This window comes from Solanum dulcamara, chromosome 10 (assembly GCF_947179165.1).
Source record: "Solanum dulcamara chromosome 10, daSolDulc1.2, whole genome shotgun sequence".
NCBI lineage: Eukaryota > Viridiplantae > Streptophyta > Magnoliopsida > Solanales > Solanaceae > Solanum > Solanum dulcamara.
This window is the reverse complement of record NC_077246.1, coordinates 32,281,230-32,291,404: the sequence shown is the minus strand read 5'-3', so window position 1 is coordinate 32,291,404 and position 10,175 is coordinate 32,281,230.

Genomic DNA, 10,175 nt, shown 5'->3' with positions numbered 1-10,175 from the left:
TCAAACCTTGGAGTAGTAATATTTTAGTATCCCTGATCGGAGTACCTTTGGCAAAAATGAAGACACCCACCACTTCAACACCCAACATAAGAGGAATCACCACCATCGGTCCTTGCCCTTTTTGACTCCCTAGTTTTCTCTATTAGCTTCACACCTTATATTTGCTCCGCATATATAATGAGTCTAGAGATGTCCATTTCTTAAATAAAAATGTACATCTTACACTCCTTAGAAACCGCATCTGACAGAACCGACATAAATATGCTCATACGAGCTCTTGGGTCGGCAACCATGAATGAAGAATATTTTGACAAATGGGTAGACATGAGGGCATACTCCCTCACACTTATTCGACCATGCTTAAGATTGATGAAATCTTTTATTTTGGCCTCCCTCAACTCCAACGGGAAAAAGTGATCAAGAAACACTCCTTTAAATTCATCCCAAGTCATGGGATCTTCCTCTCCAGGCCACTCACTTTTCCACTAGTCAAACCAAATATGAGCAACACCCTTCAATTGGTAAGTAGCCAAATCTGCCCTCTCTACCAGGCTAATCCCCATAATCTCCATAATCTTTTGAATGCTATTAATAAACTCTTATGGATCCTCTTCCACTTTAGAAACTCAAAACTCTTGCGAATTCATCCTCATGAAGTCACGAACCCTTATCACTGCCATAACCTCACTTGGGTTTATAGGAGTAAGCACCTCATGATTGGATTATGTCTTCACGCCTTAAATAATTACTTGAAAGGCTGCTTGAAACTCGACATTATTCACTTGGCCATCAAAGGGCTCATTAAGAGCTTGTTTCCCATCCTCAACCACATTCCTTCGAGAGGGGTGTCTTCGTAGAGATTTTAGTAAAATTGCGAAGAATAGTCTTTAGAGGGACATAATTAGAGTATTGTTCTACAGCACGACATAGATTATGAAAGAATTGAGATTCTCCTAATATATTTCATAGATTCCTATTTATACATGTTGTGTGCTTCACATCGATGAACAAGAATCTACTTAACATGATATGTTAGACATCCAACCAACAATTCAAACTGTGGACCCTAGCTTTTCTCCTTCTCTACAATCCTTGATCTCAAAATATTCTAAGTGTTAACAAGAGAAAATACACATTTTGTATTGATAAGAGGCTTATAATAGACTATTGGGTTCCTCTCATAGGAACTGGGGTCCAAATTTTGACTCTACTAGAATTTGAGTAATGTGTCTATGACCAATTTCTATGGGTTGTAGACCATAGGATATATCATAAAGGAAACTCATAGGTCTCAACTGAAGGACTTACGCTTGGGGGGTACAAACCATACTATGATCTATAGAACTTGTTGCGAGTAATACAACCCTCTCGTATAAATGTGTGAACATTCTAGTAGCTACTAAAATATGGCACTTGGTTCTACAATTGACCCTACCAGTCGTAGTTTGGTTGGTGGATTGTAAGAACTCATACAGGTTGTTATTATAAATCAATATTTTAGTTGGTATGAGTGGAATTTATGACCCTCGCCTAAGGCTCGCAGAAACTTCTAAGGGTCATGGGTCCCACTCGTGGGTTCACTAGTAGTGACTTTTCTCAATTTTTATTAGGGTTCTCAGAATTGATCTAGGTTAAAATAATATGAGATGTTACACACTCCTTATAGAATAGCTCCAGAGGAACGTAAGGAGTTGAAGGATCCGTTAAAGGACTTGTTGAATAAGGGCTTCATTACACCACATATCTCTCTATGGGGTGTTGTGGTTCTCTTTATTCGAACGAAGGATGGTTCTCTTGTAATGTGTATTGAGTATCGACAGTTCAACAAGGTCACCATCAATAATAAGTATCCTATCCTAAGGATTGATGACTTTTTAAATCAAATTAAAGGTGCAATTTATTTATCAAATATTGATCTTCGATAGAATTATCATCAGAAACAAGTGAGAGAATATGACATTCTAAAGACATCTTTTAAAACTCGGTATGGTCACTTTGAATTTTTTGTTATGTCTTTTGTAATAATAAATGCTCTTGAAGCTTTTATGGATTTGATAAACAGGGTGTTTAAATGATAGTTCACTGATGATATTTTGATACATTCTTAGAGTGAGATTGAGCATGCCGATCATTTGAGGATTATCTTACAAGTTTTCAAAGATCATAAGTTTTTTTCTAAGTGTAGAAAGTATGAGCTTTGAGTGATATTGGTGGCATTCCTTGGCCATATTAGTCACGACCCAACCCCATAGGCCGTGATGGGTGACCGAAATAGGCACTCACGTATATCCCTGCTATCTGTAAGTAAATATGTCCCCTGTTTAAGTTATAGCATATCAACAAGCAGGATAATATATAAGCCGGTGAGGGTTATCATAGGCACTACTATACATACACGCATATACAACCCATACACAACCCACATACATGTCCACAGACCTCTAAGAGTATGAACAATAACATAAGGCAGGATAGGGCTCCCGCCGTACCCGTGATCAAATAAATATATACATCAAGGGTTAATATCTAAACAAGGCTCCTGCACAATGGAGCGCTTCTGAACTGCTGAGTGAAAATCCTACACTAAAGGATCCCCAAGGGGGGTATTTGTACCTGCGGGCATGAACATAGCCCCCTCAAGAAAGAGGGGGGGGGGGGGTCAGTACGACATATGTACTGAGTATGTAAAGCATAGATATTATAAGGAAATTAAAGTTGGCGTAAGGATGCAGGGGGCAAGTATAACATTTTACCATTTACCGTACTTGCATCATATAAAAGAAAGTCATACATATTACCATTACTTACTGTGCTCGGCCCATTAGGGGACTCGTTGTATCATCTACTTCATTCTGTCATCATAAGCACATATATATTATTAGCATTGTGGCACATATAGCCCAATCCATGTATATAGTAAGTACATGTCGAGGAACGTACGACCCGATTCACACATCGTCTAATAATGTCGAGGAAGGATGGCTCAATCCACATATCATATAGTAATGCCAAGGAATGTTCGGTCTGATCCATATATCATATAATAATGCCGAGAAACAATCGGTATGATTTATATACCATATAATAATAATTATATTATAGCCGGCCAGGTACTCTGTGAAAGATGTATTACAGTATACACGAATAAAGTAGTAAGTAACCCTATACAATCTAAATAATTATCAAAGACTCGATAATGTAATAAGATTAAGCTATCATCCGAGGACCAAAATAGTAGTGTAGACATCCTGAGTGCCTTATAAATGCCATTGAGGCCTATATCACTTAGGACCTCGGGGACCCTAGACATGTACTAAAGTAATATTAACAGTTCATAGAATCAGGGATACCCATCGTCACATAGTCCTTAGGACTAGGAGCTTGTGCATCCAGTACTTCTAGATCTATGGAGTTCAAGGAAAGTAGTTCAACTTACTACAAGAGTTTGACATTCAGAAGTGAATAAGAGATAGGTATTACATTTAGGACTTAAAAGTGGAGTTATCCCAGAGCTCATACTAAATTTTACTTACAATTAGGACATGCCAAAGAAAGATAAAGAATAAGCTTTACCTAGACTCTATTTTTCCTCAAGGAGTCATCATTTACATATATCGTACTCGGCCTGTCATGGGCTCGGTATCATAACCTTATTATTGAATTACCTTACCATCATAGTACCACACTTATGTCAAAGACATATCAAGAGGAAAGAAGAGTAACTCTACGTACTTATGCAACAACATTCTAAGAGAAAGGAGATAACTTCATATACTTACTACTCTCTATCATATAGAAGCCTTGAGAGGAAATAACTCAACTAGTATAGGAATTCTACCATAGAGAAGTGAATAAAACTTATGAGTCATACTTGGGGTTCTATGTTATACCCCATACTTTTGTACTTTGGAAGGTTCCTATGGTACGTAAGCTTCTTAAGATTTTTAAGTTTCTTGAAAGGTTCGTAAGCTTCTTTGAAGTTACCGTGTGAGCCGGATAATCTATAATGCTACCAAACAACTCTAAGGAAGAATGTGACACCCCATAGTAGGGAAGATTGGGAATAGGGCTATAAGAATCCGAAAGAAGTTGGAAGCCAAGTAATGAGTCGTAGGACCTTACTTACTTACCTAAGCTATCAACATAAAAATCTTACGCACTTAAAGGACTTGAGTACATACCAAGCTTACGTGGCAAGGATTACATAGGTTCGTAAAGCAAGCCGACATTACGAACCCATGATAAGAAAAAGAGAGAGACATGTGGCAACAAGAGAAAGTGCCACATGGCAGCAGCTGGAGGTGCCACATGGAAGCAACTGCAGCAAGGGGGTGGGCCCCACTAGCTATGTGGCAGCCCATGAGGGGTGGTGCAGTGTATTGACCCAACAAGGGCTTGACAAGTGTCACCACTTCTGGGTTGACACATGTCACCCCTTAAAGTAGCCTATATATGTATGTTTATGACTTTTTATTTTCATCTTTATCTTATAATTCATCTTTATCAAAAGAAAATTCTAGAAAGAAGAATAGAAGAGAGAACTTGAAGCTAGAGAGAGAGAACTTGAAGCTAGAGAGAGAGAGCTACGGTTTTGGAAGGAAACAAAGAGGTATGTTCTCCGATTTCGTTCCAAAAATTAGTTATCTACAGTATATCATGATGGTATGAAGGTGTTATAAATGTAAATTTATGATTTAGAGCATTCTCAAACAGACAACAAGCAGCCACAAAGTTTTAATCACGCTAAAGGAACTTCTGAGGTAAGTTTTGGCGAGTTTGGCGAGTTTCAGGAAAGGTAAGGTTTTTTCTTTCAAATTGGAGTTTATAATGATGTTATTAGGTATATTAAATATCTTAAATAAGGTTGGAAGTGGAAAAATTCCATAAGGATGCTTGACGTTGGAAACAAACTAAATTGAAGTCGTTATAGTTAAGTCGAAGTCGAGTAGTGTGTTGTGATTGTGGTGCTGCGGTTGCAGATGGTTTGATGGCGTGTAGCAGGGTTGGAAATTATTCTAAAAGGGTTGTAGCTACTGCTGGTTACAGCCACACGATCCTTTATTCCATATTGTTAAAGGTTTTATGAAATAAAGGTTAAAAACTCTATTTTGGTATCGTAGTCTTGAGCTAGTTGTTTTGACCAAATCCTACTTAAGAAGTAATCTTGTTCAAGCATAGCTCCAAAAAAGGGTATTTCATAAAAAAGATTCATCTCACCAATCATGGAAGATATAGATCTATTTGACATCACCAATAAGATCAATAGTCCTCCATTTGTCATCACCCATGACATCAGAATCCTCTATTAATTTTTTATATTTTTCTTTATTATTATTTCAATTATTGTTAGATCGCTCCTTCATACCTATAAATACCCATCTTTTTCATTATTTTGTTCATCATGTTTTCTCAAGCAACCATTCTCTATATACATTTTTTTACTCATTCTCAAAATATAGTTTTAGTTCTTAGTAGTGTAGAAATACTATTTCGGTGATTCATATACTCTAGGTAGTATACAAAACACTCTAGCGAGGATAAAAGGATAGGATTCAAGAGTGTTCAATAAGTCCTTCGATTCAGAGTATTTCTTCCACTCTCATGCCTAAAGTATTTTGATTATATGATAAGTTATGTTTATTTTGTTTAAGATTTCCTCTAAGGTATATAGGTGTTTATCCATGGGTTCTTCCATCCATGGAGTCCAAAATAATTTCAACTAAAGCTCTGAATTTCAAATAAAATTTTCTTATCGATAATTCTTATTTCTACTTAATAGCATGAATCATGGTTAAATTAGTGATTATTTCTCTATTTTGATGCAAAATGATTTCATATGTATGAATTGATGGTTTGCAAGTATTTTCTCTATTTGGATCTTTAAAGGTTCTTGAAATTCATGGTGGGCTGCTTAAACAATGATTTGTAATTGATGGATTCCAAAGTATTTATGCGTAATTTCATTTACATTCATGTTTGAAAGTTGAAGTGATTTTAACCCACCTAGTTTTACTATGTTTTCAATGAAGTTTGAATTAAAAGCTTTAACTCCAAATGAATGTTTATGAAATCAATGTCTATCATCAAAAAGGAGTCTTATGATGAAATGACATGAATGATGGATTCTCTATGCAATAATGACAATTCTTACATATTAGAATTACAAAAGGTTTTATTGAGCTATTCTACCGAATATGATGTTTCAAATTCTCAAGCTATTTGCTATGACTATTTTAAAGTATTAAACTATTCCATGGGATTGACTTAGCACCAAATGCGTCATTAAGGTGGAATTCGGTAAGAGAATCCTTATAGCAACCCTTGTCTCATTAACTATGTGCCAAATCCTTTAATGTTGATTCTCAAAGCTCCACATCATGAGAAGGTAGTGACCCATAGGGAATTGTAAAATATTATCACATTGTTGACTCAAGTCATAGAAAACCAAAATTACCAAGGCATTGTTCCTCCTTCTTATATGCCTACTTCAGCTTCTAGGATTCGAGACTTCTAGAGAATGAATCCGCTCGAGTTTACCGAATTGTGTCTATTATGTGTGTACCTCCAAATGAGAAGGCCGAGCTAGTATCCTATCAACTAAAATGTGTGGTAATGGTTTGGTATGAACAATAGGTTGTTTAGAGGGGTGAAGATATGGAGCCAATAGAGTGGGAAGAGTCCAATGGTGCCTTCTAAGATCTCTTCTTTCACTTGGAGCTAAGGGAGGTAAAGATCCAAGAGTTCATCAATCCTTGCTAAGGGGGCATGTGTGTGAGGTAATATGCTCTCAAGTTCAATAAATTGTCTAAGTATGGTCCTTTCATGGTCTCCAACCCAAGGGCAAGGATGAGCAGGTTTATTTCCGGTATTTCTAGTTTTGTATCCAAAGAGTGCAAGACGGCCATATTAGTTAAAGAGATAGAAATCTTCTGACTTATGACATATGCAGAATAAAATTGAGGAGGTGGCTAATGCAGCAACCGCCTTTATGCTTTGCATGGGAGATAAAGGGTTGAGGAAGCACCTAATGTTATTACTGGCACGTTAAAGGTATTTCCTTTAGATGTGTATGCATTATTAGATCTAGGTGCAAATTTGTTGTTTGTTACTACATTCCTTGCTAATAGGTTTGACGTGTTACCCGAATGTTAGTAGAGTCTTATTTGGTGTCTACTCCTATTGGTGAGTTAGTTGTTGCTAGAAAAGTCTATACGGGTTGCCCCGTGTTTATCTTGCATAAATTTATTCCTTGTGATCTCACAGAGCTTGACATGATATATTTTGATGTTATACGTGGGACAAATTGGTTGCATGCATCTCATGCATCAATAGATTATAGGATTCGTAGAGTCAAGTTCCAATTCCCAAATGAATCTATTCTTGAATAGAAGGGTCATGATTCAGTAGTGAAGGGTAGGTTCATTTTGTGTATTATAGCCTGAAAGTTGATTGCTAAGGGTTGTATCTACCATATTGTGAGGGTTAGGAATATTGACTCCCAAGGTCCTTCTCTTGAGTCGGTTCTCATAGTCAATGAGTTTCTCGATGTCTTTTTTATGACCTTTCTAGTGTCCCTCCCAAAAGGGAGGTTGATTTTGGCATTGATCTTCTCCCCGATACTTAACCTATCTCTATTTCTCCTTACCTAATGGCTCCGATAGAATTAAAGGAGTTAAAAAAAATTAAGAGACTTGTTGGAGAAAGGATTCATAAGGCCACCCCATATTGTTCGTAAGGAAGTTTTCATTTCTCCAAGAACTTCACGAACACTATCAATATCTGAGTGAGGAGTCATAATTAATTGGGGGTGATGAGGTGGACAATTCCTTACTCCAGCTCATTTCATCCTTACTCCATATTCGGATGCAGATTAAGGGGGAAAGACTTTGATTGGTAAAGGGGCCTCCTCTGCCTACGGCCTCTTTGAATGTACATAGACTATCGTCAATTGAACAAGGCGAGCATTAAGAATAAATATCCAATTTCTAGGATAGATGATCTATTTGACCAATTACAAGGGACAAGTCATTTCTCCAAGATTGATCTCCGGTCCGACTACCATCAAGTGAGGGTGAGGGAGTGTGAAATCTCCAAGACGACTTTTGAAACACGGTATGGTCACTTTGAGTTTGTAGTGATGTCATTTGGATTGAAGAACGCACCGGAGGTGTTTATGGATCTAATAAACAAGGTGTTCAAACCCTACCTTGATACTTTTTTGTGGTCTTCTTTGATTACACCTTGATCTACTCTCGGGGTGAGAAAGAGCGTAAGGATAATTTGAGAGTTGTTCTTAAAACCATGAGGGATAGGCAATGGTTTGCAAAATTTAGAAGTGTGAATTTTGGTTGAAATAGGTGGAATTTCTTCGACACATAGTGTTCGGTGATGGGATCAAGGTTGATCCTAAGAAAATGGAGGCGGTCAAGAATTGGCCTAGACTATTGTCTCCTTCGGATATTAGAAGCTTTTTGGGTCTAACCGGTTATGATAGAAGGTTTTTTGAAGGGTTTTGGTCTATCTCATTTCTATGATGAAATTGTCTCAAAAGAAAGCAAAGTTCCTATGGACCGATTAGTGTGAGAAGAGTTTCTAAACTTTGAATGATCGACTTATCTCCACTCCTATTTTGACTTTATTGGAAACCTTATAAGGGTTTGTGGTATATTATGATGCTTCACGGGTTGGTCTGGGTTGTGTCTTAATACAAAACGGCAAGGTTATAGCTTATGCTTCTAGGCAATTAAAGGTACATGAGCGTAACTACCCTACCCATTATCTTGAATTAGCGGCTGTTGTATTTGATCCAAATATTTGGCGACACTATCTCTATGGGGTACATGTGGATGTGTTCACTGATAAAAAAATTCTCCAATACGTGTTCACTCAAAAGGACCTTAATCTAAGGCAAATGAAGTGGCTAGAACTCCTTAAGGACTGCGATATGAGTGTGCAGTATCATCCGAGAAAAGCCAATGTGGTTTCTGATGCACTTAGTAGAGTGTCTATGGGAAGTGTGGTTTATGTTGATAAAGGGAAGAGGGAAATAGTAAAGAATATTCACTGGTTGGCTAGATTAAGAGTGAAGTTGAGCAGTTCCGATGATAAGGTATGGTTGTTTATAACGGGTCCTAATCATCTTTGGTGGAGGATGTTAAGTTGAAACAAGATCTTGAGACAATAATAGTAGAGTTAAAGAGGTTGGTAAAAGAAAAAAAGTAGAGGTCTTTTTCATAAGGGGGATATGGGGTACTTCACTGTCACGACCCAAACCCATTGGCCGCGACTGGGGTCCGACCTAGACCCCCCGTATACCTAACTATCAGTTGTGGTCAAATTGAACTGTAACTAAAATAATATCATGTAACAGAGCCCCATTAGGCGATAACATTTTCATAAACCTGTAGCCCTTTTCATTTGTGTGATAACATGAAAGGGAATTCAAGCCGACAAGGCCGCCATAACATAATAACATATACCATACATCATGTAGACCGAGCTGAGTCAAACTGATATATACAACCCACATAAACATGTCTGCAGACCTCTAAAAGTATTAACGACAATATATGGTAGTGCAGGGCCCCCGTCGTACCCCTGAATGGATAAAATAATTTTATATATTAGTGGACCGTATCAAAAAATAGGCTCCAATACAATAGAGCCTCTTCTAGCTGAGCTGTATAGAATCCTAAGCAAACGGACTCCCAAAACCTGTATTTTTACCTGCGGGCATAAAATGCAGCCCCCCAAGAAAAGGAGGTCAGTACGACATATGTATTGAGTATGTAAAATGTAACATAATACAACTGGAAGTATATCCGAAATAAAGAAGCAGGGGAACACATTATCAAATTAGAAGCCTGTTCCTGTACTCTATGAATTACAAAAATATGCATGTTCAAATTATATCATATAGCCTGCCCTATCAGTGGTCCGGTGGATACACCTGTAAGATCATCATAACCTAGTGCCATCACCACCTTATTACAACACATCATCATATATATACATATGTATCCCAGCCTTCTAGTGAGGGGCTTGGTGGACAATGTAGTGAATTATGCATGATTACTATTCCTGGCCTGGGACTCGGTGAAAGAAGTGCTACAGTATACACGAGTAGAGTAGTGAACAACTATATGCAGTTTAAATCATTATTGGAAACTCAATAG